This window comes from Amblyomma maculatum, chromosome 1, assembly GCF_055883805.1.
Source record: "Amblyomma maculatum isolate TAMU_Amacu chromosome 1, ASM5588380v1, whole genome shotgun sequence".
NCBI lineage: Eukaryota > Metazoa > Arthropoda > Arachnida > Ixodida > Ixodidae > Amblyomma > Amblyomma maculatum.
The window spans coordinates 353592473-353619683 of record NC_139344.1 but is presented as its reverse complement, the minus strand read 5'-3'; the positions used below and the strand labels follow the sequence as shown (position 1 = coordinate 353619683).

Sequence of the window (27211 nt, the reverse complement as noted above, 5' to 3'; positions counted from 1 at the left end):
GCGAAGAAGTTCTTCTACAACTTCTGCCGTAAACTGTCGGCCCCGATCGCTTATTAACACATGAGGAGGCCCATGTCGGAGAATGATGGACCGTAGAAGGAACGCCGAGACATCATAAGAAGTGGCTGACGGTATAACAGTGGTTTCACAGTACCGCGTAAGGTAGTCTACGCACACTATGACCCAGTGGTTTCCGTTGGAGGAACGGGAAAACGGTCCTAGAAGGTCAATTCCCACCTGTTCAAATGGGGTTCGTGGTGGCCTTACAGGCTGAAGATGACCCGGCGGTGAGCTGGTTGAGTGTTTGAAACGCTGGCACTGGCGGCCACAGAACCTTGAGTAGTTTGACGCATCTTCGGCCAATAAAAACGTTCCTTAGTCCTGTGCAACGTCCTCGCGAAACCCAAGTGTCCAGCTGTGGCATCGTCGTGCATTACCTGAAGAACCTGACGCCCAAGACTTGTAGGAACTACCAGAAGAAGCCGCGCACCTACTGACGAGTAGTTCTTCCTGTATAGTACACCGTCACGAATGCAGAATGAGGTTGTAGGGTTCCGGGAACTTGCTGCATCAAAAAACGGCGCCAACTCGTCGTTCTGCTGTGCAATCTTGAATTCACCAATATCGGGGAAACTTGTAGAGATAGCAGCTATATATTCATCCAAGACGTCATTGTCGCAATCAGTACTTTCAAGTGGCAACCGTGACAGGCAATCAGCATCACCGTGCTTACGACCACTCTTAAAAGACAGTAAAATTGAATTCTTGAAGGCGCAAAGCCCACCGCGCAAGGCGTCCACAGGGGTCACGAAGGTTTACAAGCCAACATAAGGAATGATGGTCCGTCACAATTTGAAATTCACATCCATAAAGATATTTATTTATTTATTTATTTATTTATTTATTTATTTATTTATTTATTTATTTATTTATTTATTTATTTATTTATTTATTTATTTATTTATTTATTTATACAGGTTACCACTAAAGGCCCTCCAAAGGAGGGTACTACATAAGGGGGGGGGGGGATACAATTGTAAAAAAACACGATGCAATTAGGAACAATTACAATCACAACCATTAAATATAACATCAAATATTCTACACATTTCCGTCACAGCGAAGTAGCTCTTGGAATTTTTTTATGTTAGTTTTTGTAGAGATGTGCGATGGCAAGTTATTCCATTCTATGATAGTGCGAGGTATGAATGAATTGGCATAAGATGATAAATGACACTTTGCGCGTTTCACTTTGAAGGCATGATCAAGTCGTGGAAAAATGACATCAGGTGACTGAAACAAATCACTGCGCAGTAGTGGATGGTGATAAAGCTTATGGAAAAGTGTTAACCGAGCATGTTTACGACGACATGATAAGTCTTCCAGTTCAGCACGTTGTTTTAATGCTGTGACGCTAGTGAAAGGTGAGTAGTCTGAAAAAATAAAACGCACAGCACGGTTCTGCAAGGATTCGATGTTGGTGATAACATAGGCTGGATCAGGGTCCCAAATGGCCGCAGCATATTCAATTTTAGGGCGTATTAGAGTGATATAAGCAAGTTTTTTTTAACATGAATACGAGCGTGTTTGAAAGTACGTTTAAGAAGACCAAGTGAACGGTTAGCAGCAGCTAGGGTGAGGTCGATATGGTGATGCCATGTTAGATCAAACTGAAGGTGCACGCCAAGGTATTTGTAAGTGTTTGTTAGTTCAACAGCATTGTCATTGAGCATGTAAGTGGTTGAAATGCGAGCGGTACGACGGGTGAAAGATATAAGCTTAGTTTCAGAAACGTTTAAAGTCATTAACCAGGATGAGCACCATGAGCTTACTGCGTTCAGGTCAGATTGTAGGAATTGGCGGTCACTGTCATTAATAATGTTACGGTAAATTACGCAGTCATCTGCGAAAAGACGAACTCTAGATGTTACACAGGCAAGTAAATCATTAATATAGATTAGAAAAAGCAAAGGACCAAGCACGCTTCCTTGGGGTACACCAGATGTCACATAAGTCGAAGAAGAGTTAGAATTATTAACTGAGGTATACTGAGTTCTAGAAGAAAGTCATTAATCCAGGCGAGCACATTAGGGTGGATGTTAAGGTGTGCTAGTTTTAGTAAAAGTCTGTGATGAGGGACCCGATCGAATGCTTTTGAAAAACCCAGAAAAACTGCGTCAACCTGAAAGTCTGCATTAAGTGATGATTGTAAGTCATTAACAAAGCCAGCTAGTTGAGTGTCACATGAAAAACCCCTGCGAAAACCGTGCTGATATTTGAAAATAATGTTATGATCTTCGAGGTAGTTAATGACTTGGCTATGAATGATATGCTTAAGAAGTTTGCAAAAGTTGCTGGTTAACGAGATGGGTCGATAGTTAAGTGGGGAGGAACGATCACCTGATTTGAATATAGGTATTACCTTTGCTACACGCCAGTCATTTCATGTCATGAAATGCAGTTAAGATAGGAGATGAGCTAATGTCTTCGTTAGTAAAAACTGATGAGAAGGTAACGTTAAGAACCTGAGCACAATCTGATTCCTTGATTATGACGCTATTACTGTCGGAAAGCAAAATGTCAGGATGAAAGCTAAGATTTATGACGCGCCAAAATTTACGAGGGTTGTTGGTTAACAGAGAGGAGAAGTCATGCTTGAAAAACTGACGTCGAGTGGATTTTAATAATAACTGGTATTCTCTGTCGCATTTCTTATACCTTTCCCACGTGCCTAAACTACCATCTTTTTTGGCCTGCCGATAAAGTCGCCTTTTTTGTTATTCATACGCCGCAGCTTGTGATTAAATCACGGTGTATTGCTGCTACATCTAATGGACGTAAGAGGCACAAAGTTGTCGATAAGGTTAGTAAGGGTAGTTTTGAATAAATCCCAATTTTGCTCAACAGTGCGCAATAAATATTGATTTTTGAACTGGGCAGCGAAATAATCTAATTCAGTGTTAATTCTTTCATAATTAGCTCTGTTGTAACATCTGATTTGTTTAACAGTAGTTTTCTTTTCGTTAAAGGAACCGGTAATGCGTCCTGTTATTACGTCGTCATCAGAAATGCCGTCTAAATGAATTATGTCTAAACAAATATCAGGATTATTTGTTAGTAATAAATCAAGAATGTTGGCGGTGCTCGATGTGCGACGTGTGGGATTGGTGATAAGTTGCGAGAACGAAAAATCAAGACATGATTGAAGAAACATATGAGCTTCGGTTTCACTCGCTGTGACGGATTGTGTTAACCAGTTTATGCTAGGGAAGTTGAAGTCTCCAAATATGAGCAGTGTAGAGTTAGGGAAACGCGCACAAATTTCACACAGGATTCGATTAAATTCGCAGAAAAGCAAACAGTCATATTAGGAGGACGGTAGATAGCACCAATGATTACATCAATTGAAAAGCACTTTAAAGAAACCCATACACATTCAAGAAAAGAACTAACCATCACAGGTACAGCCAACAAATCGTCTTTTACCGCCAAGAGTACACCACCTCCTCTACGATTTTGTCTGTCATTTCGAAAATTACTAAAACGTGTTTCGGTGACAAAAATGGTGTTATCAGGAACTAAGTCAGTGAGCCATGTTTCAGTTAGTGCTATTACTGATGCGGAGCATGAGTCGATCAGCGAAGATATTCCAAAAATCCTTGATACAACACTTCTGATGTTAGTGTAAAGAAAAGCAATGGTTTTGTTGGTATTACATGATGATCTTTGTGAAGAATGGGAAGCTGGTGCTTTATCTGGGATAAAAGAAAAACGTCACTCTTCTGTGGATTGGCGAAAAACGCAGACTACGCGGGCAGCCTGAGTGTCCCACACATAGACGTCATTATTAATATGCAGCTTATTAAAAGCGAGACGAATTCGGTCACCTTCCTTTTTTACAGATTTCGCGTACTGCCAAAGATTACGGCGCTTTTGTCGGACGGCCTCAGAGTAATCACGAGAGATGATGTAGTCTGTGTCCTTCAGCTTGGAACCGTTGCTCAGCACCAAATCTACGTCTTTATCATTATAGAAGTTAGCAATAGGTCGCGTCTTTTGTGTCGAAAAACGACCCAAACGACGTGCTCTCACGATTGAAGTTGGCACCACACCAAGCTTAACCGAACAAAATTCACCTATAATTTGCTCCGAAGTAGCCCACGTTTCATCGTCTGTATCTTTGATTCCGTAAAAAAGAACATTCGACCGCCTAGATTGGTTTTCCAAGTCATCAATTTTGTCTTGCATTCTAGATAATTTTAGGTTAGTGGCTAATGAGGACTGTGTAGACGGTGCCAATTCGATTTTGGATTCCAATTCAACCACACGATTTGTTAGTGCATCCAAGTCATTCTTCAGGCTGATGTGAATGTTAAGGACCTTATTCAAAGATTCCAAGATGGTAGTATGGCTAGTTTCCATACGTTGAACCGCAAGAGCAACGCTGTCCAACTTTTCCTCTTGTGCTTTATTCATGGGCCCAGGATTGGGTACAACGTCACCACCAATAAGTAGGAGGCGCCAAAGGTACATCAATGCAGCACGAGCACTTTTGAAACAATTGGGTGGCCACGACACCGCGAAAAGACAAACATCATCGCTACGGTAACAGTATGTTTTGTACTGAATAACCTGGAAGAGCATCAGCGGTGGGCGTGACATCGTAACTGCGGTGCCGTGGCCCGGTGCATCCGAGAAATGTGCGCATTTTTCAGCTGCTTGGTCAGCTGACGCCGTTCCACGTTGCCGGACTTCAAACGCTGTAGCATCCAGAACTGGCGGCGGCAGTAAAGGAGGCGATGATGCGGCGCACTTGACAGACGATTCAATCGTACAATTCCTCGAGGCATCAGGACAAGAAAAAGGTTGTGGCGGGACCAGTCGTAGTGGTGCCGGCGTGACAGGTGACGGCTGGCCCAAGAACGAAAGCAGCAGCACCTGGAAGAACATCAGCGGTGAGCGTGACATCGTAACTGCGGTGCCGTGGCCCGGTGCATCCGAGAAATGTGCGCATTTTTCAGCTGCTTGGTCAGCTGACGCCGTTCCACGTTGCCGGACTTCATATGCCGTAGCATCCAGAACTGGCGGCGGCAGTAAAGGAGGCGATGATGCGGCGCACTTGACAGACGATTCGGTCGTACAATTCCTCGAGGCATCAGGACAAGAAAAAGGTTGTGGCGGGACCAGTCGTAGTGGTGCCGGCGTGACAGGTGACGGCTGGCCCAAGAACGAAAGCAGCAGCACCTGGAAGAACATCAGCCGTGAGCGTGACATCGTAACTGCGGTGCCGTGGCCCGCAGTTACGATGTTACGATGACGAGTTACGATGACCTAAACCGTTGCACACCGAATACAACAGCTAAGCATTTCAGTTCAGTTACTGTGTAATTACGCTCAGCCTTGCTCAAAGAACGGCTTGCATATGCAACGACATGTTCATCGCCATTGTGGCGCTGTATAAGCACAGCGCCAACTTCAACTGCGCTGGCGTCAGTGTGAAGTTCTGTTGGAGCTGATGGACAGAAGTTGCGTAGTACTGGTCCTGATGTCAAAATAAATTTTAACTGACGAAAGGCGGAGTCACAATCGGCAGTCCACTTGAAAGGCACATCTTTTTGCAGAAGACAAGTAAGGGGATATGCTAAGTGAGCAAAATTCGGAACAAAACGCTGAAAATAGGAGGAAAGCCCCAAAAAACTCCTGAGCTGTTTTAACGATTTCGGCGGTTTAAAACAAGTGACAGCTTCGATCTTTTTCCGATCAGGCCTGATTCCATCCTTGTCTATGAGATGTCCAAGTACCACAGTCTGGCGTTCTCCAAAACGACATTTCTTGGAATTGAGTTTAGACCAGCTTTTTTAATACATTCCAAGACAATCTTTAATCGACTATTGTGTTCATGAAAAGTAGTCCCGAATATCACTACATCGTACAAATAACACATACAAATATGCCTCTTCAGTCCGCGCAAAACTGTATCCATGAATCTTTCGAACGTGGTTGGAGCATTACGTAATACAAACAGCATCACATTGAATTCATACACCCCGTCTGGGGTGATGAATGCCGTCTTTTCTTTATCTTCCGGGTGCATGGGGATCTGTCAATAGCCTGATCGCAGGTCAACTGAGGAAAAATAGGAGGCGGAATGTAAGCAATCAATGGCGTCATCAATACGTGGCAGGGGATACACGTCCTTCTTGGTAACAGTATTCACCCGTCGATAATCAACACAAAATCGCCATGTTCCATCTTTCTTTTTGACTAGAATCACAGGGGCAGCCCACGGACTAGACGATTCCTGAATGATGCCCTTATGCAGCATATCACGAACTTGTTCTTCGATGGTTTGGCGCTCTGATGGGGATACACGATAAGGCTTCTGACGGATTGGATCAGCAGTCCGAGTATTGATTTGGTGCTGTGTACGGGAAATGGAAATCCGTGGTGGCGAGTCCCGAGAGAAATCGAAAGCCGCAGTATGTTTCGCCAGAACTTCCACTAAACGGTGACGGTCACTTGTTGGCAGGGATTTGTTAATCATGGCAAGAAATTTTGTCTCATCTACTTCTGAGCATGCGGTAGGCTGGGAATTGTCTGTGCTGAGCATGGCCACTGATTTAAAAGTGTCTTCGTCAAAGTTGGCAAGTTTTAGACCACGTGGTAATACAACAGGTTCGTTAGAGCAGTTAGTCGTCCACAAAGAAGAATGGCCATTCATGACTGAGATGATGCAGCGGGGAATCAGAATACTTTCTTCGCGCAGTTGAGGGTGAGTGGTTCAACCACAGCGTCGAACGCATCACTGGCACAGCTTGAACTAACAACTTGTATAAACTCTGCTGACATTGCAAGAATGACTATGTCGGCCGAAACCGAAAGCGTGCTAGGATTCGTCCGCGAATTTTCACTCAAAGCAGATTCAATTCGAGTGCTCACAGAAATTTCTCCGTTGCGAAAGTCGAGAGTGGCCCCCCATTGTTCCAGGAAATCGAGTCCAAGAATTACGTCATGCGTTGATCGAGCAAGTACAGCGAATTCAATTCAGAATGTGTGGCCGGCGATAACAAGATTCACGGAACAGACTCCAAGTGGGCTAAGCGGTTCGCCACCAACACCACACAATGTTGTCGCACTATTCCAAGCAAACATAACTTTACGACCAAGGCAGTTTTTAAAAGCGAGACTTATAATAGAAATGGTTGCACCTGTGTCCAACAACGCCATAGCACGTACACCGTCCACAAACACTTCAATTCGGTTCTTTAACATCGAAACGGACAGGGGCATGGGTAAGCTAGAATAATGTGCGACCTCACCTCCATCGGCCGCACTCGCTAGTTTCCCGGAGGTGGCGACCGTCGTCGGGGAGAAGGGGAGCGTGGTAGGCGCCGAGATGGTGGTGTCAGGCTACGGTCAGAGGCCGGTGATTCGTTTCGGTTCAGCGCCATTCTGCGTTCTTGTCGGCTAGCTGTTGCTTTGTACTCACTCCGGCCAGGTGTTCTTCTATATTAATCATCATTGTCAGCAGGAAACCTTGTACGGGAGTTCATCCACTGTCGGCGATACTGCTGGTACGGACGGCGGTTGCGGCAAAAACGCGAAATGTGGCTGATCATCCCACAGGCATAACACACTGGCGGCTCACGTTCATTCGATGAATAAGACTCATCGTCGTTTGGATTAAACGCTTCATGTTCTGGATGTAGTCGACGAGGAAGACGAGAGTGCTCACTGTTGTAGGCATTGATGGTGAGAGGCTGGATGTTCGGGCGATGAGCAGCAGAGCATCTGGTGTCCGAAGGAGACGTAACAGAGGGAGAATAACAGGTAGAAGATGGGTGCCACTGTAGACAGGTCTGACGAAGAGGTGCCACTGTAGACAGGTCTGGCGTGGCCCCAATATCTTGATGCCTCCGAAGCTCTTCGCGGACGATCTGTCGAATTGTATCTGCCATGCTTGTCGTTTCAGACACATCCACACTGGCGGCAGTTGTGACATTAGGCAACCGACCAAACTTCGGAATGATACGGCGTCGCTTCAAACATTCAAACGTGCGGCAGTGTCGCGTTACATCAGCGGTGGTATTCAAATCGTCCTTGCAGATAAGAAATTTGTACAAGTCTTGCGCTATTCCTTTAAGGAGGTGACCCACTCTGTCTTCCTCAGTCATCCGAGCATCAACTATTCTGCACAGCTTGGGGACTTCTTCTATGTACGTTGTGCAGGTCTCCCCCGGTACTTGCGCTCGTTGAGCCAGAGTCTGTTCGGCGCTCTTTTTTCGAGCATCGGCATCGCCAAATCCCGCTCTCATTTCTTCTATGAAGCGATCTCAGGTGGTAAGAGAAGCGCAGTTTCTTCAAGAAAAAATACTGCATTCGCTAACTTGGTATTCGCATCCCAGCGGTTGTATTTGCTCACCCGATTGTAGTGGGTGAGCCAGTCATCCACGTCTTCTCCGGGCTTGCCATAGAGGTGCCGGGGTTTCCGATAAGGCTGCGCGGTGGCCGGTTGAGCTGCTGGCGTGGGCTGCGTTGAACCATTTGCTTGCGCCATCTCCGTCCGTAGGGGGGTAGCCCAGCAATTCTGCTTCGGCGAAGTAGGAGAGGTTCCGTGGTGATCTGCACCCCGCACCTCCACCACACTTGTTACGAGGTTTTTTTACACAGATGTTAGTATGCGCTGGAGATTAGCACACCACAGTGGACAGACCCAGCTTCCTCGTCCTCTTCTGCTTATTCCGCCAAACCTCATCTTCCTTCAATAAGGACCGTGAGAAGTGCGTGACAGTATTTTACGTTCCAGACAAGGGAGTTCTATTCAGTATTCTGTGTATGTGCGTTTCTCTCATGAATATCTGTGCAATGTCACCAAGAAGAAACTCTATAGAGACCTCACTGACATCATGCTTCCCCAGCCATTGTACCGTTTGCCATACCGCGGAGGCCCCGGACAAGACGTCCTTAAAAGAGTTAAAAGAATGCCGGTAATATCTTCAGTCAAAACTTTTTTCTTTAAATTGCACACTAACACGCTACCCGTTAAGACATGGCTTCATAGCAAAGGCATCTTCGTACCCTGGACTACCAATTGTTCTTTATGCAAAAAACCTGAAACAATAGAACATGTTTTTCTTGACTGCTGGGACCCAATATTTCACTGGGATGTTTTACAGCGCACGCTTAAGAAACAGTTACCACTCGATCCATATGGAATGTTTCTTGCCGATAGAAACATCACAGGATATACCATATGATTTGATTATACTTCTGGGCCTGCACTCAATATTGAAAACGAGGATGCAATTTGAACATGCTGATCTTGTCGTGCGTTCTGTTTGCGAGCATTTTGTTGAAAGTGTAGTTTCCCTAAGAGAGTGTTACCGAGCACTCCCTGATCCACCAGAATGAATTACCTTGCTTGATGTTTTGGTGTCGCTCAGAGAATTTTAATCCGTGTTTGCCGAAGCCTGGCTTACGCGTTTCATGCACTGTATTTCTGATTTCACTTTCAAATGTCAAAGTCGGCAATAAAGAAAAAAAAGAGTTCTATTCAGTATTAAAAACCGTTTAATTCACTGATTTTGGATAATGAATGCGGAAACCTGTGCTTTCCTCCGCTAGCTATACTCTTAGAATTCGTATTATCCGAGCTCTGAAGTAACTCCCGTGTTCCTTCTGAACATGTGAATTAAATAGGTTTACACCCAGACTAAAGCAGCTAGTCATCATCATCATCATCATCATCATCAGCCTGATTATACCCACTGCAGGGCGAAGGCCTCTCCCATATCTCTCCACTTAACCCGGTTCTGTGCTAGCTGCATCCACTTGACCCCTGCGAACTTCTTAATCTCATCCGCCCACCTAACTTTCTGCCGCCCCCTGCTACGCTTTCCTTCCCTTGGAATCCAGTTTGTTACCCTCAGCGACCATCGGTTATCCTCTCTTCGCACTACATGTCCTGCCCATGTCCATTTCTTCTTCTTAATTTCCACTAGAATGTCGTTAACTTGAGTTATTTCTCTGACCCACTCTGCACGCTTTCTATCTCTTAATGTTACCCCTACCATTTTTCGTTCCATAGCCCTCTGGGTTGTCCTCAACTTAAGTAGAACTCTCTTGGTTAGCCTCCACGTTTCAGCCCCATAGGTGAGTACAGGCAAGATGCAACTGTTGTATACTTTCCTCTTGAGCGATACCGGTAAGCTGCTAGTCATAATCTGCGAGTGCTTGCCAAACGCGCTCCATCCCAATCTTATTCTTCTTGTTATTTCCTTTTCATGATCCGGATCTGCGGTTACTACCTGTCCTAAGTAGATATATTCGCCTACTACTTCCAGTATTTCGCTACCTAATGTAAACTCCTGTTCCTTCCCGAGGCTGTTGAACATTACCTTAGTCTTCTGCATATTGATTTTCAAGCCTACCTTTCTACTTTTCCTGTCTAGGTCATCAATCATTATTTGCAGTTCATCCCCCGAGTTGCTTAGCAAGGCAATGTCAGTGCTTCTGTTAATTGCGTTCTAATTACGATAAAATAATTATCGCTTGTATTGTTCTACTCGGCCTTTCAGTTAGATACGCTGGCGCTTACACTAAACGTTTCTAACTAGTATTAAATTGAATGGCGTGCAGATTAAATCGGTCGCCTCTAGGATTATTTTGTTAGCACTTGGATTATATTCATTAGGAGAATCTGTAGAAACAAGATGTACTTTTAGAAACTGGAGAAAAAAATTCTTCCTGTAATTAGGACCATTTAAGAGCGACAAAGTGAAAGCCTTTTGGCGCTGATTCTAGTGCAGTGGTTATTTGCCAGAACCTCGCCGATTAGACAGTGCTTCTTCCGTGCCGGATTTAAGGTGAGCAGCTCCACCTAACGGTGATGGCTCGCGCTTGTTGCGGCCTTTGGTCTTCATAGCTGGCGGAAGATGGCGTGCGCCATGCGCCGTCCTGGAAACCGGATTGAAGGCATCGTCATTGCTCCCCTACGTTGCCATGGAGAGGGCAGGAATGCTATATACAAGAACTAAGATCTGTTTCTCACGTTCCTGCCGTGGCACCTTATCCAGCATTTAAAAGCGTGCAATAAATATCATGCTGAAAATAAAGCCCGGTGTGGCGTCATCGGTGAAAGTGCTTGGCTGGTGATCGGAGGGGTTGGAGTTCGATTCCCGGTGGAGGGCGATTTTTTAAAGCTTAAGGTTAACCTCGCTGGTATCCCGCGGAACCCTGCGGAATCTTGCGGATACATAGTGAACGCACAGATCCTGCTAACACCGATGAGCTTATAAAGGGTTTCGTCTTAATATACGGAAATTGCACCAGAAGTGTAGTTATCAATGCTGCAAAAACTACAATGCACCAAACATTATCACAGCTACTAACAAAGAACGCTAATATTCACAAAGGTCTCAATAACACCTTTATCTTCGTTCTCATTCCCCTTGCTATCAAGTTTTTTAAAAGTTGTTACACGACCTGACATCACATGGCTAAGGCTCCTTACTAGCTCCATTGTGCAATAAAAAAACCTGTCTGTGCGTGCGTGTGGAAACTCGCTGGTACAAAACTGTGGCACTGCAGCAGCCGTCGTGTAGAAATAGACGTCATCCCAGGCGGACGTCAATGTGGCGCCAGTTTCAAGAATTTTCGTGTCAAACTTATGACGGAACAAAATTACCATACAGTTCATCGTCCAAAATAGCCTGCAACTTTTAGTTATTTTAGACGCTTGCTTGCGACAGGGATTACAGCTAACGTCTTAAGTATCTCCAATTATAAGTATTCTGAGCTTTTTCTGAGATTCATGTCAAACTTTTGACAGAGTCGAAACTAAAATCCAGTTTCTCGTCCAAATAAGCATACACCTTTTAGTTACGTTAGACGCTAGTTTGCGACAGGGATTACAGTTAACGTCTTATGTACCTCCAATGATAAGTATTCTGAGCCTTTTTCGAGAGTCCTGTCAAACTCGTGACGCACCAGTTTGTCATATAGCCTTCAAGGAGGTGTCACAAGCTTTCTTTTTGCTCATAGCATACTTTCTTAGTCAAGTTGCAGGCTAGCTCACTACCCCATACCTACAATATACATTCTATGCTGACGAATTTACTCTCCGGTGCATCTCTGGGTATTCTAGGAGAGCAGACGACGCCTTAAAACAAAGTATCTATTCAGTCACTAGCTATCCCGGCACAGTAGGCCTATCTGTCGCACCTGAAAAATTCGAATTGCTACTCATTGCAAAAACTTGCTGTGAACGCCAACACACTATTCTATTTACTCTTGCAATTGCAAGTCATCCAATCCCTCACACATCCTCCTGCCGGATCTTTGGACTTCACATCATTGAGTCAGCTAATCAGATCATTGTTTTTACAACCTTTAAAGTTTGCAATGAACTTACGCATGCTGTCCAGCGCATTGTCAACAAGCCTGTTGGCCAACCAGAGGGTCAATTCATGCAGGTTGCCCACGCAATAACACCCAGAAAAATTGTCTATGCATTTTCATACCTGACTCTAACCTGCCTCCAAAAACATAATATTCAGGTTGCGCTTCATACATTGCACAAGGCCCGTATTTAACTTTCCCATACATATCTCCACTGAGTGCATATTCTTTACGGGTTTGTTCTTGCCCTTGAGAGACCTCAAACAACATCCATACAGGCAAAAAGCACGTCTTTCTAGCTAAACAAGCACACTAAATATTTGAGGAAGTTTTACTGAAACCTATTGGTTTCGGTCCCCGCACCCATATAACAAAAAACGTTGGAGCCGATACTAACTAAGAAAGACATTCTGCTCGTATTTGCAATCATATTCATCCTACTGATTTGACGATCGTGAAAGAAGACGCATCACGAACTAACATTGGGGTGACTGTTTGCTCCCTTGAAAATGACAACGAGGTGGTGACACACAACCTTGGAGGTTACAGTGACCCTCCTCGTACAGCGACCGGAGAGACCGTAGCAATAATGACCTGTATTCAAAAACCCTCTAAAGCACCCCCTAACTCTTCAGCATATATCATTATACACTGCTTCAATACAAGCTATACGCGTCATTAGTACCAAGTAAAATACAGCATGATCTACATGAAGCTATTACCAAACTACGTACCCACATTGTTACACCAAGGTGAATTTTTGGTCACGCTGGAATCCCAGGCATTGAAGTTGTGCGTCGCCTCGCCCGCGAATTAGAGCACCTGGCAGCTGGGATTCCCTGGCCTCATCACTCCCCCCCTATGTGGAATTATATATATATATATATATATATATATATATATATATATATATATATATATATGTGCGTGCGTGCGTGTGTGTGTGTGTGTGTGTGTGTGTGTGTGTGTGTGTGTGTGTGTGTGTGTGTGTGTGTGTGTGTGTGTGTGTGTGTGTGTGTGTGTGTGTGTGTGTGTGTGTGTGTGTGTGTGTGTGTGTGTGTGTGTGTGTGTGTGTGTGTGTGTGTGTGTGTGTGTGCGCGTCAGAAATAATGGTCCTTAGACGCGAAACTTTTCCACAACCCAGACATGTTCCTGGAAAATCTGGGTGCGTTTTCAAGCGCTCGCGGAGCAAAGATAAGGTTCGTGCTCCACTTGATACTTCTCGTTTTTGTTACATCAGGCGGTTATTACCGCACACAATTACGTGTACCTCGATAACAGTCAGATGCACGCAGAGAATGCTCAGTTGATGGAGTACAGTTATAGCTAGCACCAGATGATGCCTAAGTTACATAGTTTGATCCAATCCTGCCACGCTGGATACGGGATTTGGCTGCAGTGTACAAAGTTCTGAAATGGCATGCCGGCCCCTAATTATGTAGTTTGATGGCGCCCGAAGCAAAAATGTCAAAACGTCTTGCAATATGCATAAAAAAAAGCACTTCACTCTGTCTTTCATTGCTGCACATTTCGACCCTCATGTGCGGTTTCTGGCAGTCGAACACTACGTATAGTGTCAAATTCATTTCAGAAAGCATGAATGCTGTAGTCAGAAAACTAAATGCGGTTTCAGCGCGGCGCGCTTGTCTCAAAACTGCAACAGTTGCTACGTTTGTAGTGCTTCGCAGTTGTGGTCAGTAATATTGCATCAGCCTGTTTAAATCCTTGTATGTTTCCCTGCACGTAAAGCCTATTCCGAATACTTTGACATCACATCTGTTTCACTCCTCGCAGAAACATAATCTTCCTTACTTCGTGCAATTATCAGAAAAACGCTTTTCACAAAATATCACGTTCTTTCAAGTTAAATTTTCTTTTTTCTCTTTTCAGCATGTTGTCGTCTGGTTATAATTCACTCCCAGCTGTTACCTGGGAAGACTTCGTTCGCCTTCGAATTGACATCAAAGAGACCACTGCCCTCAGACTCACTAAGGACATGGGTAGGTGACAGCACAGTGGTTTTATGCAGATGACACGAACAAATAAAAATTGCAGCATTACTATTGCAATTACAGCCTCCAAGTACGGCCTACTTTCCACTGCTCTTGCCTTTCTCGCCGGATCAACGAAATATATTGTACAGGTAAGAGAATAAGTTTATATTGGTATTGTAACTTGTACATTTTGCTCCAATAGCTGTTCTAAGTACTGCCTCTCGAACGAAGTAGGCCAACGAAAGATTAACATTTGCATATTACTGATACTATAGAGCCTTCTGCATTCAGCAATATTAACTAGAACTATATATATATATATATATATATATATATATATATATATATATATATATATATATATATATATATATATATATATATATATATATATATATATATATATATATATAGTTTTTGCCATCTCTTTAAGCTCTTAACTCTTACGCTTTAAAAGAACATCTTCAGCGTGCGACTTTAAGGTGACATAATTTTCGATGGATCATTTACAATCTACATTTCATATACTAATGTCAAAGTGCTAGAAACTATGATGCATGTCAAATAGAATATTGTTTCTTGTGACATCACACCTTTTATCACTCTCAAATAATAGTACAAGGCGAAAGCCAAGCTTGAAATACCTTTATTTTTTGTGTTACATAGTAGGAATTTGTGGACGAGTCAGATAGCGAAGTACGTGATTGGAGAAGTCAGTGTAGACAGTGTTTCACTTAAGTTGATGTAACTGTTTTCGAAACACAGACCACATCATCTTTAGTGGGTGCCCTGGCTAATCCTCTGGGGGCCGTATTTGTTCTCGGCTTTTATCTCCCTTGCTGCAAACGAAAGGTAAATTCTAGCATAGAAAATGCTCATATTGCTTTATTCTGTATCCCTAGATGGCTATACTATGGTGACCTCAGCCTACGGCAATATCTTGTGAGCTCCTTACCTTATAGAGGGAGTTGATCAGAGGAAGGTTGCTGAAAAGCGGGATTCATTTTTCAATTCTTGTGATTTTTCTACTTGCCATATACATATGCGAAACTTCTTTAGCTCATCATATAATTTTTATGTTGTGCCGCCTTCGAAACTCATCTTTCGTCCTGTCATCCTACCGTACGCGTTGTACACTGTTATTTTTAATGCAGCTCTATGTAAGATAACTCTACGCAGAAACGAATATTTCACGACTGTGGTCAATAAATGTTTCTCTCTCTTTCTCTATGCAGGAAACATCAGTGCGGTATTTTCGCATCGAGTGTTCTTTAGCAGTAATTGAGTATTTTCAGGTTTAATATAATATTTGTTTTTTTTTACCCTTTCTGTTCTGGGGATATCCAGAGAGATGCATAGTTGCGCCATGTAACTTTCACGTTTCTAAGAAATGTGCAGCTATATCTACAGTGCGACCAATCACCTATCACTTTGGTCAAAGTAAATTCTCTACCTGTGCATTAGCTATAATAAGACGGGTATCGCGTCAGCAATACTTTTTGAAATATCATGCACTTATAAAACAAAATAAATATGGGAACCCCTTTTTAGGTTTCGTTTCGGCAAACTGTCGTCATAAGCTTGTAGTGAATACCTATAATTGCTCTATTGCTCGTAAATTTGGCAAGCTCATATAGGAATTTCAGCAGTCAAAACGTGAAATCAGTGTTACATGTCGGAAAGAAGATTGTACTCTTTTAGGAACAGGAAGCCTGTTAGACGACACCGAAAAAACAATTTTGATTATTCATTTGTGTGAAACAGGACGTTGTGGACTCGTACACAAGCTTTTCTTGAAAATATTCTTTAAATTAAAAAAAAAAAAGCTCTGAAGGTTCTTGTGTTTCAGAAAATGCCATATAAAAATGTCATATAATGTCTGAGTGAAAGTAAGACCTTGATGTCCCCTCTGAAACTCCTTCAAGCCTCCCTTGAAATAATACGGCATATTTAAGCGTAACACGAGTGCCCTTAACTTAAGATAATGCACAATACCGTTATTCCAATGGCTTGAAGATGAAGTGTACAGTAAGCATTAGAGAAGAGGAATGGGAGAAGTTTTATTGCACATAGTTAGAACTGCTTTAACTTTCAAATAAATCATGATTAGTGTCAAATGCTGCCATGAACATGTTGCAGCTATCCAATGTACCTGGCTCCAACCGCTGTTGTGATGCGCATATAACAAATGCACAGAAAAAGAATACAATGTAATGCACATATTCGCCAACCATCTGCAGATTCGATTTTATTGCTTATGGCCCGTGACCCAGCATGATCATTGTAACCTCCACGCCTACAAGTTTACTGATTCTCTTCTAACTGGTCTCAGCTTTGCATATGAAATACATAGCCTGAATCAAATAGCTCAGAAAAAACAAACATCGTAAGAACGCATATTTATAAGCGATATTTATTGCATAAGGCATCAGAGGGGTATGTTTTTGCGCTGAAAAGGTGTCTCAAATTCTTTCTGGCCTAAAAATAGTGTCCGAAATCGGATTAGAGCAAGCACCAGAAATCATATGTGAGCGAAGCACCTTACAAAAATGCCAGGTCACTGACATGATGGAAGAACAGACTCTGGGCAACCAGTGTCCACCTGGATAGCTGCGAATAATCTGTGACGTTTTCATTAACATCTAAATCTTGGCCACAGCTTCCCCCACACATGTACGTCTCCGTTGCCTCACACGGGGCCACCTCATGAGTTCGCGGTCTCCGCTCTCAAGCTCCTGGTCATCGGACTCTGAACTTTGGTTCCTCACCATTGAGGCATTGTTCCGCCGGCACCATGTCACTTCACAGGTGACCATGTTCGAGCACTTATTTGGCGCGCTCACGCCTACTACTGCTGGGATTGTTCGCGACGTCCTCCACTTTCCGCTTGCCGATTGTCCTTACGATCATCTTCGGGCGACGCTCATCCAGCGAACTTCTGAAACGGTGCCGCGTTGTCTGCAGCAGCTCCTTACCTCAGAAGAGCTCGGAGATCGCAAGCCTACAGGGCTGTTGCATCGCATGACCACGCTGACTGGAGACTCCGCTGCTTCACACTACAGCGCACTCCTGAAAGAACTTTTCGTGCAGCCACGAAAAACAATCTGTGCGTGCTTGGCAGGAGTAATGAAGCTGTTGTCGTCTTCTGCAGCCGGACCACGATGACATGCCACAGCCCCTCCCCTCCCTCCGCCCTAGCGATGAAGCCACGAGCGAAGGGAAATGTCTAAAAGCGGATACTGTGGGTGCGAATCCTACGCAGCGAGAACTGGCACGATCGGAGGGGGTGCAGTGGCACACTTGGCGACGACTTCTGATTCAGAGTGAGCAGGTTTGAGGCGAAAATGAGTGCTAGTAAAATAGTTGCACTTTCACAAGCCGCCAGACACATTGCTTGGTATATCAGGTGGGACCGTTAAGCAGAGTCTACTGTAATATTAGAACCGAAAGGAGCGGATAGAAATTTTATTACTTTATCGGTCTATAAATTTAGCTACAGGATGGGCCCGTTTTACTGATGGCTGATACTTTCAGAGATCGCTGAATATTAAAACGTCATCTGCATCTTCAAGGCGGCCCCCCTATACGCCTTTACGATATGGATGTCATCATATTGTTCGCCTCTCCTTTCTGGATTTCTATGAATCGGTTACGCTGCGGCTTTCACCCAACTAGCGTCCAGTGCTCACAACAGTCCAGCGAACAATATGGCTACACCCAGGGACCACTTATTGGAAGGGTGTATAATATAGACTAATTTTATGCCGTTCCTGCTGAACGCAGTGCACTTTCAATGCACCTTCCCAGGGTAAATGCGGCTGATCGACTCCAGGTCACAGCATACCATAGGAAGAGCTTGGAGGCCCTGCTTTCCAGGGCACTTCTGTTTAGATCGTTTTTGCTGTGCACCCGGCTGCAGTGAATTCGATTATAATTAAGATGCAAACATTTGTGGGGCATAATGATATATCGAAATACAGAAGTGTACAAGACATACACTGAAATGAAATAGAGGATCAAAACTCTGCTGAGATATTTTGCAAAATCAAAGCAAAATATAGCGAACAGTGAACAAAAAGTTAAGAAGAGGCGACGCATAATAGAAAAACATAAAATTACACCGTACATTGGTTCAGCTGTATATATTGCTTTTTTTTTTTAACGGGTATAACGATTTTTAAGACAGTTACTGAACACATTGAAACGACTGCATCAAAACTGACGGCAAAATAAAAGAAACTGAAAAACAATTACAATTGCAGAGTTACATCCGAGCAATGTGCATACGATGCAAGCGATCGTAGCAGCATAGATAATTATAATAGCTGTAAAACCGTGCATCCTACTATATGTATATAAAACCAAGCTAGTGATTGGGGCGAAAAGCATGGTAGGCGCGGCTTAATAAAATAACTTTCAGGCGATCGCTCCAAGTGCTGCTCCACCTGAATGATGGCAACGTCATACAAAGAGCTTTGCGCATGTCGGTAGGTGTCTTACTCATGGCTCATAGTGGCAAAAGGCGGACGCAACCTAAACAAACGTAAAAAGACTGAACGTGTACTGTACTCAACTAATCCATTAAGAGAAAATGTTTAATCGTTGCTAATATTTAAGGAAGAAAGTGTTCTATGTTATGCATCAGAATAGAATGTCAGATTCTTTACTGTGTGAACTTTTCCTTGAGCATGTCCATACTGTGCCTATTAAATAAACTAGTATGTTACGCTTGTCCAGTGTTTTCTCGCGTAAATCCATGTCTTATGTAACGAAGTGAGGTTATTTATGTAAATCAATATTCTCCAAATTTGCTGTAGAGATGTGGGGGAACAACATCCTACTCTTGGGGTCAGTTCCGTAATTGCGCATGCTGCTCCTTAGTCCATATATTTAAGGAAGCCTACAGAAAAAGCCAAATTGTATTGTTACGGTGGGGGTTATGCTGCTAGCTTTAATATTATAACATTCATTTTTATTTATATAAAGCATACTGCGGCGCAATGGAGCATTATGACATTAGTGGATGAGTAAGACATGCATGAAAACATACAATGCGGTGTTCAACCGCTGTAATCCTCTAAAATGAAACAAATAAAAACAAAAACAAAAATTATGAACAAGAGAAGCGCACATGATATCCGGCTGTTGCCGGCATGTACACAAATGATTATACGTCTTGAATGGTGGTTACAAATCGGTCAAAATGAAAGAAGCGAATCTTATCTTGAAAAAAGCCAATATCTTGAGCAAGTAACTCTGCCAAATGATCCATTAACTGCCTTGCCAGTTTCGACATTGCCTTATACAGTGAACTGAGTTGGAAACATTTAACAGTGTGCTTGACCAGGAAGAGAAGCCAACAAACGGATGCAAGCCATAAACGAATATGGCCGCTTATAGAAACCGTGAATAACAGACGCATAGTAATATTGTAGCTTCGTCCCAGCAACTACTCAAGATTATCCCATAGGTGTGCTAAAGCAGCCATAAAAAAGACAGGGAGTATGCTGTGAAGACTGACGTTACGTGCTGCAGAAACGATGGGACAAAAACGACATATCGCACAATAAATACCTCCGTGGTAGTGAGCTGCGTTTGACTGTGTCAACAAGTATTCTTTTGAAATCTATCTACCATTCTCAGATAATATCTGTGTATACATCAGTAAGGACGTACAGTCATCTTCGAAACTGCACAGCCGAAGGCATCGGCTGCAGGAGTGACTACGGGACCATTGAATTATTCACAAACCAACTTTGCAATCTTCGAATAAAAATTGCAGTGGATTACGAAAGTAGTTCTCAAATTGATACTTATGTTGATACGATTCAGTTTTCATACTTGGACTTTTCAAAAAAAAAATTACGGTATAATTATGAGCGGCACCTGTGCCAAAGAAATACGACACTCAGCTTACGGAGCGCAAGTATCGAAGCTGCATGGAACATAAGACATATTTTCATCATGAAAAAGTTGTTTAAAAAAATTACAAATCCGATGTATATGTCTATAAAAAGAAGTGCGTAAGTTACAAATCACACTTGTGTGGTAGAAATGATAAGAAGAATTGCACACGATAATCTATCAATCTTTAAGACGCTTCCAATTGTCAATACAACCTTTATTTGGGTCTTTATGCGACCAGCCCTGCCGCGGTGGCTCGGTGGCTAGAATGCTCTTATACTCAGTTTTAGGACGCGGTACAGCTCCTGGCCACGATGGCTGCGCTGCAATGGAGGAGAAATGCATGTCGCCCTTATGAAGGGCCCTTGCGCTACCTATGGGTTACGTAAAAATAAATATTAATGAATTGTATAAAAACACAAGCCTATATAGGTCAAAAATCGTGTTTAATTGCGGGAGAGCAGATGGTAGCCTCAGCCAGCTAGTCTAAAATGTTTGCAGATGTACATAGAATAATCTGAGGGAAGTTGAGTGCCTGTCCTCAAGTACACTGCGGCCAGTGCCTTTTTTGTGCTATCGTGTTTTAGTGTGCCTAGAGGTTCCTGCTAGGACTACCTAAGCTGAGCATCCGAATTGCGTGAGCCGTCGCTCTGACTGGCTAAGCTGCGTTGTGACGTCACAACCACGTGGTCTTGCGTAGGCAATTTAAAACCAGGCTGATATGACTTAGCCTTTAATTTGAAGGTGCTTGACATTGCAATGAATGGTGGTTAAACAGTGAGCAATCCTATCTTGTCATCTACTGCTAAACAACAGCAGACCAAAACTAAACCGTCGAGCAAAACAGTACTTCTGAGCCCACCGTCCTTGGTGTAACCTGGTTAAGCATCTCTTTTTTTTTTTTCATTTTTAAGAAAAAATAACGAAATACATTTAGTTGGGTAATAACTTTTTTGCTGAAGTAGTTTTTCTGGAAACGCTGGATTTTATACATTCATTCGAAAAATATCAGAGCACTAAAGACGAAATTAGGACGTCTCTCATAGCCTGAGCCGCTTTGGGACGTTAATTCCCATAAACCAAAACAAAAACAAACGACATTAGGGAGAATTTATTAACGTAATTGTGCATATTCATCTTTGTTACGTCTTTCATTCTAAGCTAATCACACATCTCTCACGCGAGAGAAGGTCTATACAGTACTAGTGGACGTCAACATATAAGCTTTAGACTCTTGGTAGCGATAAGCGAAAGGTTTCTGCTTTTGCGCATGGAATAAAGTTTGATGTCCTAATTGGCTGCTACCTAAAGAACGGGATCCTCTAGAATTCTCCAATGTGTTTTAGCGGTTCTTCATCGAAACCACTTTCGATATTTTTGCGCTCAAAGCCCAGGAAGGGAGTTTTCATTTTTAAGAGTATGAAGCGTTGAGAAAAGGCAGAGGTCCGTAAATAATCAAGCCAATACGCAAGCTAAACGGGACAATATTTCTACTGCTGTTAATACAAAACTCTTCAACAGATGACCTGGTTTCGCTGTGGAAATAGTATTTTTGGACGAGGAGTGATTTTGATACAATTATGTACTGCAGGTGTTGACTTGACGCTTGAATAAAAATCAAACTCGTTTTGCAAAATGTCATTGCTAGGCGCTTTCATTTATGCGCTTGATACTGTATATAAACAGACGGTATATGTGCTTGTGATAATGAATTAAGAGTGTGGGACGTGACAAATAACTCTTCTGTTTTTTCTTACTGTGTACTTCTTGCTGTTTCTACTTTCCGCACCTTGAAGCCGAGTAAACCGAACACAAAGCTTTGGTACAGCAGCCACCTACAGGCTGCTTACAACTTCTCCATACTTCAGTAGTTTACAGACTACTACCAGCCGCTAAGGGTTGTAGCTGGCATGTACTCAAGGACCACCGGCAAATTCTCGCGCCATCAAATATTGTCACGCATTTCTAATAAATGCAGGAAGTTAACATTGCTTTTATAAATAATGACCATCCGTTTGGTGCGCATGAAAACACAGAACATGGAACGCAGAGATGGTACGGGAAGGCTATTTTCGTCTAGGTGTCATTATCTCCACGCAGATTGTGCATGAAAACCTTTGCTGCGCAGGTTGGGCACGCATGTCTCAGCCTTTTACCTCGATTTCGTTGGGCATCTCCGGTGGACATCTTTTTGATGTGATGCGTTAATCGATTTTTTGGTCTTACAGGCTTCATGATTATAGTTTATGGCGTATGCCGACTTCGCGGAATACTTTCCTTTTGTCCGGTTCAAAAAAAGGAATCGCAATAGCGCATATTTTTTGGCGAGTTTGTCATGTATTGTTAGGTGAAAATCTCTGCGTTACAAAGAAGGACGAGTGGAGGACAATGACAGGGTGACTGATTTTAGTATGAGGAACGGATTCTTTGCACGCAAGGCGTAATGCATTAACGTAGCAATGGAGTTTTTTATTCCTACCGGATAAAAATGTACACATATTTTTTTTTTATCTTCGAAACTCCCCATTATCCTCGGTATTTGTTCTAGATAAAAAGAAGCTTTCATTACAACTCAATTTACAGTTTTCTGGACATATATGCACGCACAACAACATACAAATCTTCCAAATAGAGGTCCGCCTCGCCCACTATCCCCTCGGTGTGATGTGGAATACGCACTAAAATGTATTTGTGCCTAGTTGCCTGAGTACTGTGGTCTGGATGCAACGTTGCCTGTTACTTGCGTGCTTTGCCACTGAGTAGTGCTCGTAACATGTGTTCAACACGAATGATTTCTTCTAGAAGGCTCCGCATGGTAATGCACTGTACAAGGTAACTGCCGCATCTCTTTGTTACACTTAGGTTTGGTCCATTGTTTGTCGAAGTATAAACATAGGCTCGCACAAACTTAAACTTCACCGCTAAAGATATGATCAAACCTATCCGCACCACGCACGTAGAAAACGTGTTTGGCGACTGCTTTTCACTTCATTGTATGCTGTGGTAACTGAGATTGAGCTCAGTGCATTTTGACAGCAGCACGATAAACCTGGGGCACGTAGTTTCTTCACCTGTTATCACCTCCGTCAGTAGGCGAGTGCATTTAAGCGCCAAACCTTTCATTAGTTGCCAGCCTGGCCAACGCAGAAAGGGGCAATCGCTATCTCATGGTGTTATTATCTCCATCTTATCCTTAGTATCGTTTCAGTATGCTATCCGAGTGTAACGTGCATGCCGTTTAGAGGTTCCACACTGCATGAAAACACGGTTGCTACTGCAATCACACAAATAAATAACGTTATAGTGCACATTTGCGCGCTTAAAGTTTTGCAAATATAACATGTGCACTGTGTAGTCACAACTTCGAATTCTACACTCACCTCTACTGGGCGCTTCTTCTAAACCATTCGTAAGCTAACAAAAAGGGCCGCGTGTAAGTTATAAGCCAGTCGAAAAAAACAACAAAAAACCTCCAGAAAATTTTCTGCCGTCCCATTACAATTTGTGTACAGTGTTTGAAAGTCAACCTGTTGCCATAACTAATGGTAACGGAATTTTTCGTTTTTACAACAGAAAAAAGTATTAAGGAAATACAAAAAATGTGGCGTTGCGACAGAACTTCAGGATCTTTATCGTATTTGCGACATGGATTTCTCCTTTTTTTTCCACTGGTATAGTATACTACTGAACAAGCTCGTATTCTTCAAGATAGGTTGTCACGCGGAAACGCAGGTTTTCTTTTGGTGCTGTATGCCCAAAATAGGTTGATACTGGGCCACACAAGTTGGTTCTTATCCGCGTCAGTGCTCATATAAATAAGACCGATATTTTTCCGCGCTTGAACAAAATGAGCCGGGTCCAACATGACAATATATCAGGACAGTCCGGTACACTTAGTGCTTAGGCAGGTTTCAGCAGGTTCTGTTTAGTCATCGTAGCGTATGGAGAAGTGCTGTTCGGGACTTAACTTTATTCGGTCCGGCATAGCGCTCACACAGCACTTGAGCCGATAACTTTATTTTGTTACTCAGCGTGATCGACACCTGCATATCACATATGTCACACGTGAGGTACAGATGTATGTCAGTAATAGAACAGCAACATGCAGTGCACAAGTGGAAGTAAACGTAGTTTTTCTTCGACAACGTGAAAAATACCCTCGACAATAACTGAATTTCAGCGATGACCACCGATATATACTCCGTTAGCTACATAATATGTGATGCAGAGCAAGAAGTAGTTATCATGGATACAGAATTGTTTATGCTCGCGCTACAATAAGGAGCACTCCAAAAATGTAGCAACGGATGAAGCATGTTGTCTGGATGTAGAATAAAGAACACAGAACATAACTGGGCCTGAATGAAAAAGGAGAGTTATTCTATCGATATAAATACGTACAAAAACACAGTGGTATATTGTTTTATGATATTTTGAATTTATAAACAAATCAATTATTACATATTCTTTTACGCTCTTAAGCAATAAAAGGGAACAGCTAGGGATGCAACAGCCTGATCATATATATTACACAGTGAAGTAACAAGGAGCCGCTTGAATATAGCTATTTTGCCGTCATTATTCCGAGCATAGAAGCATTATATACCTGCAGAGGTCCTTGCATCGAGTATTGTGTTAGTGTTATGGTTGTATTGGAGAACGCCTACGCGCATTTTTACACACAACCAGACATCTGGAGCTCTCACTATCCTTGCGGTCTTATATTTCTGCGATTATGTCTATTTGGGGCGACGCAGAAGAAAAAAAGACTATCGAAACATATAGTTTACACTTCCGGTCTTGTGACTTAGGATCTCTGACGCGAATGACAAATTTTATGACTGAACACATATTTGTGTGCTGCCAAGGCCTCTAATGCTGGCGCAATAAGAAAAACTGTACTGCGGCTTCCAATTTTAACTGCTGGCAAATCAAAATCAATAAGTTTAATGAGTCACGCAGTAGAAGCAAGGTACTAGTGCGTTCGGAAAAAATTGAATAATCAGACAAAAAAGCGCGCGCAGCCTAACGAAACCAGCATCTTGTATTCAGCCCACGCGTCCAGCCATCAATCACGTTATGGTTCATCCTTCAAGAGAACGAAGGTGTAATCTCTTCGAGATGTTAGTCTGAGTAGATATAAATAATGAGATGCAAATCGTCCGCAGCATTGCTTTTACTAAGCATTTGAAGAGAACGAATGAAATTGTCAGCGCAGAAAGTCAGATACATTCGAAAAAATATTCAAATCGCCGCTTAATATATGAATTGCAAAAGGCAACGAGGGTCATTAGCATTCGTCTGAATTTTTATTAACTGTATGCGTTCAAGAATGTCACAATCAGAACTTCTGCCTTGTCTTTGGCGTGTGTTCGATATATTTTGCAGTAGTCTTCCTTTAGTTCTGAAGAAATAGTGGTCAGCACCATTTTAAATAGGAGGTTTTCCACAGCATGCCGGCACACAGAATGACCCCTTCTGTAAAATAGGATATTGGTTGTGTAAAGAAGAAGACGAGCTTACGCTCGAGCCACGTGGTCATCGCCTAGTTCAAGCGCCTGGCTGGTCTCGCTGATCGCAGACGGATGTTACACCTATTTGATGTGGCAAGCAGTGTAGAAATAAACCCCACCTTACATTTGCAATATTGTATTTTCTACGCACTACTGATTAATATTAATGCCTTGTCACGATCAGTGATAACGTATGAAGGGGCGCCATGCCGGAGGACAATCTGTGGCATGAAAAATTTTGCCACTTCGGAGGACGTTGCACGCGGCACCACCATAGTTTCCGCGTAACCAGTCAGATAGTCGGTAGCCACGGTAATCTACCAGACGAACGATAGAGAAAAAGGGCCGAGAAAGTTCATGCCAATTTGGTCGAATGGTACTGGGAGGGGGGAATAGGCTGCAGGACACCCGCTGGCTTCAAATGACGGTGTCTTGCGTCGCTGACACTCGTGGCAACCAAAAACATATCGATGGACGATGGCAGCAAATTTGTGCCAGTAGTACGCTTGGAGCATTTTGGTAAGAGTGCATGCAAAGCCCAAGTGTCCAGCAGTGGGCTCATCATGACAAGCATGGAGAATTTCGTCGAGCAAATTCGTTAGGCAGTATAGTGTCGTCCACACTGTCATTGGCTCAACTACAGCAAGTGTCGCCAAGGTCGAAACGTACCTTCTGAGCAGCGAAAGATGGAGTCTGCTCTCTAGATCGACATTCGCGGACCCTACGAATAAAGCTAATCTGAGCTGAGCGGAGGTCAGTGACATCGTGAACAAGTTTTCTGAGGCTACTGTGTGCTACTCGTTCTATTATTTTTACTGAATTTGAGGCTAACTCAATCAGCCGAATATTGTATAGATGTTTTCTCACCCTGAATTTTTCTACTACAATCTAGGTTAGGCCCCCATAAAACTCTAAGGAAACCTAAAGTTTCTATTTTTCAGTAAGTTTTTGTACTCTCCTCCCTCTAGCCTCCTGTCCATCCTCTCTCTAGGGGCGTAGATGTTAATAGTAAAATGGTGTTATCGAACCTCTGGCCCTGCTCGCGACCGAAGGGCGATAAATTAATTTCTATAACTTTACTGTTCCCTGTTTTATTTAACATTTAATCGCTTTCCTTTGTTCACAGACACCGTATAATGATGTTGAACTGACGTTAGGATATGTTAATGACCTGAAAAACAAGCAGAAATGAACAGAAGCTTGCTGGAGCTTTCACCTCATAACTACGTCACGATCCCTCCGTGGCAATTTGGGATTTGTTCTCCGTGTCATTTGACCCCTATGGCGTCATCGTATAGTCTCTATCAATCAAGAAGTTTTGGTACTGACGACAGCTTGGTTTTGTTGGAACGGAGCTCTGTTGTCGCAGCATCAAGGAGACGTTCTGACTAACCTGGAAGG

The 27211-nt window shown here is 43.0% G+C and overlaps 1 long non-coding RNA gene across 1 annotated transcript in view; it reads left to right on the top strand.

The window, feature by feature from the left end:
• Positions 1-1264: 1264 nt before the first annotated feature.
• The window catches only part of LOC146207814 (uncharacterized), a 40469-nt gene continuing 14522 nt past the window's right edge, over positions 1265-27211 (top strand). The window contains exons 1-3 of the long non-coding RNA XR_014704266.1: positions 1265-1424; positions 14290-14399; positions 14475-14542. This is a non-coding gene — a long non-coding RNA (uncharacterized LOC146207814). The remainder of the gene's footprint in view (positions 1425-14289; positions 14400-14474; positions 14543-27211) is intronic.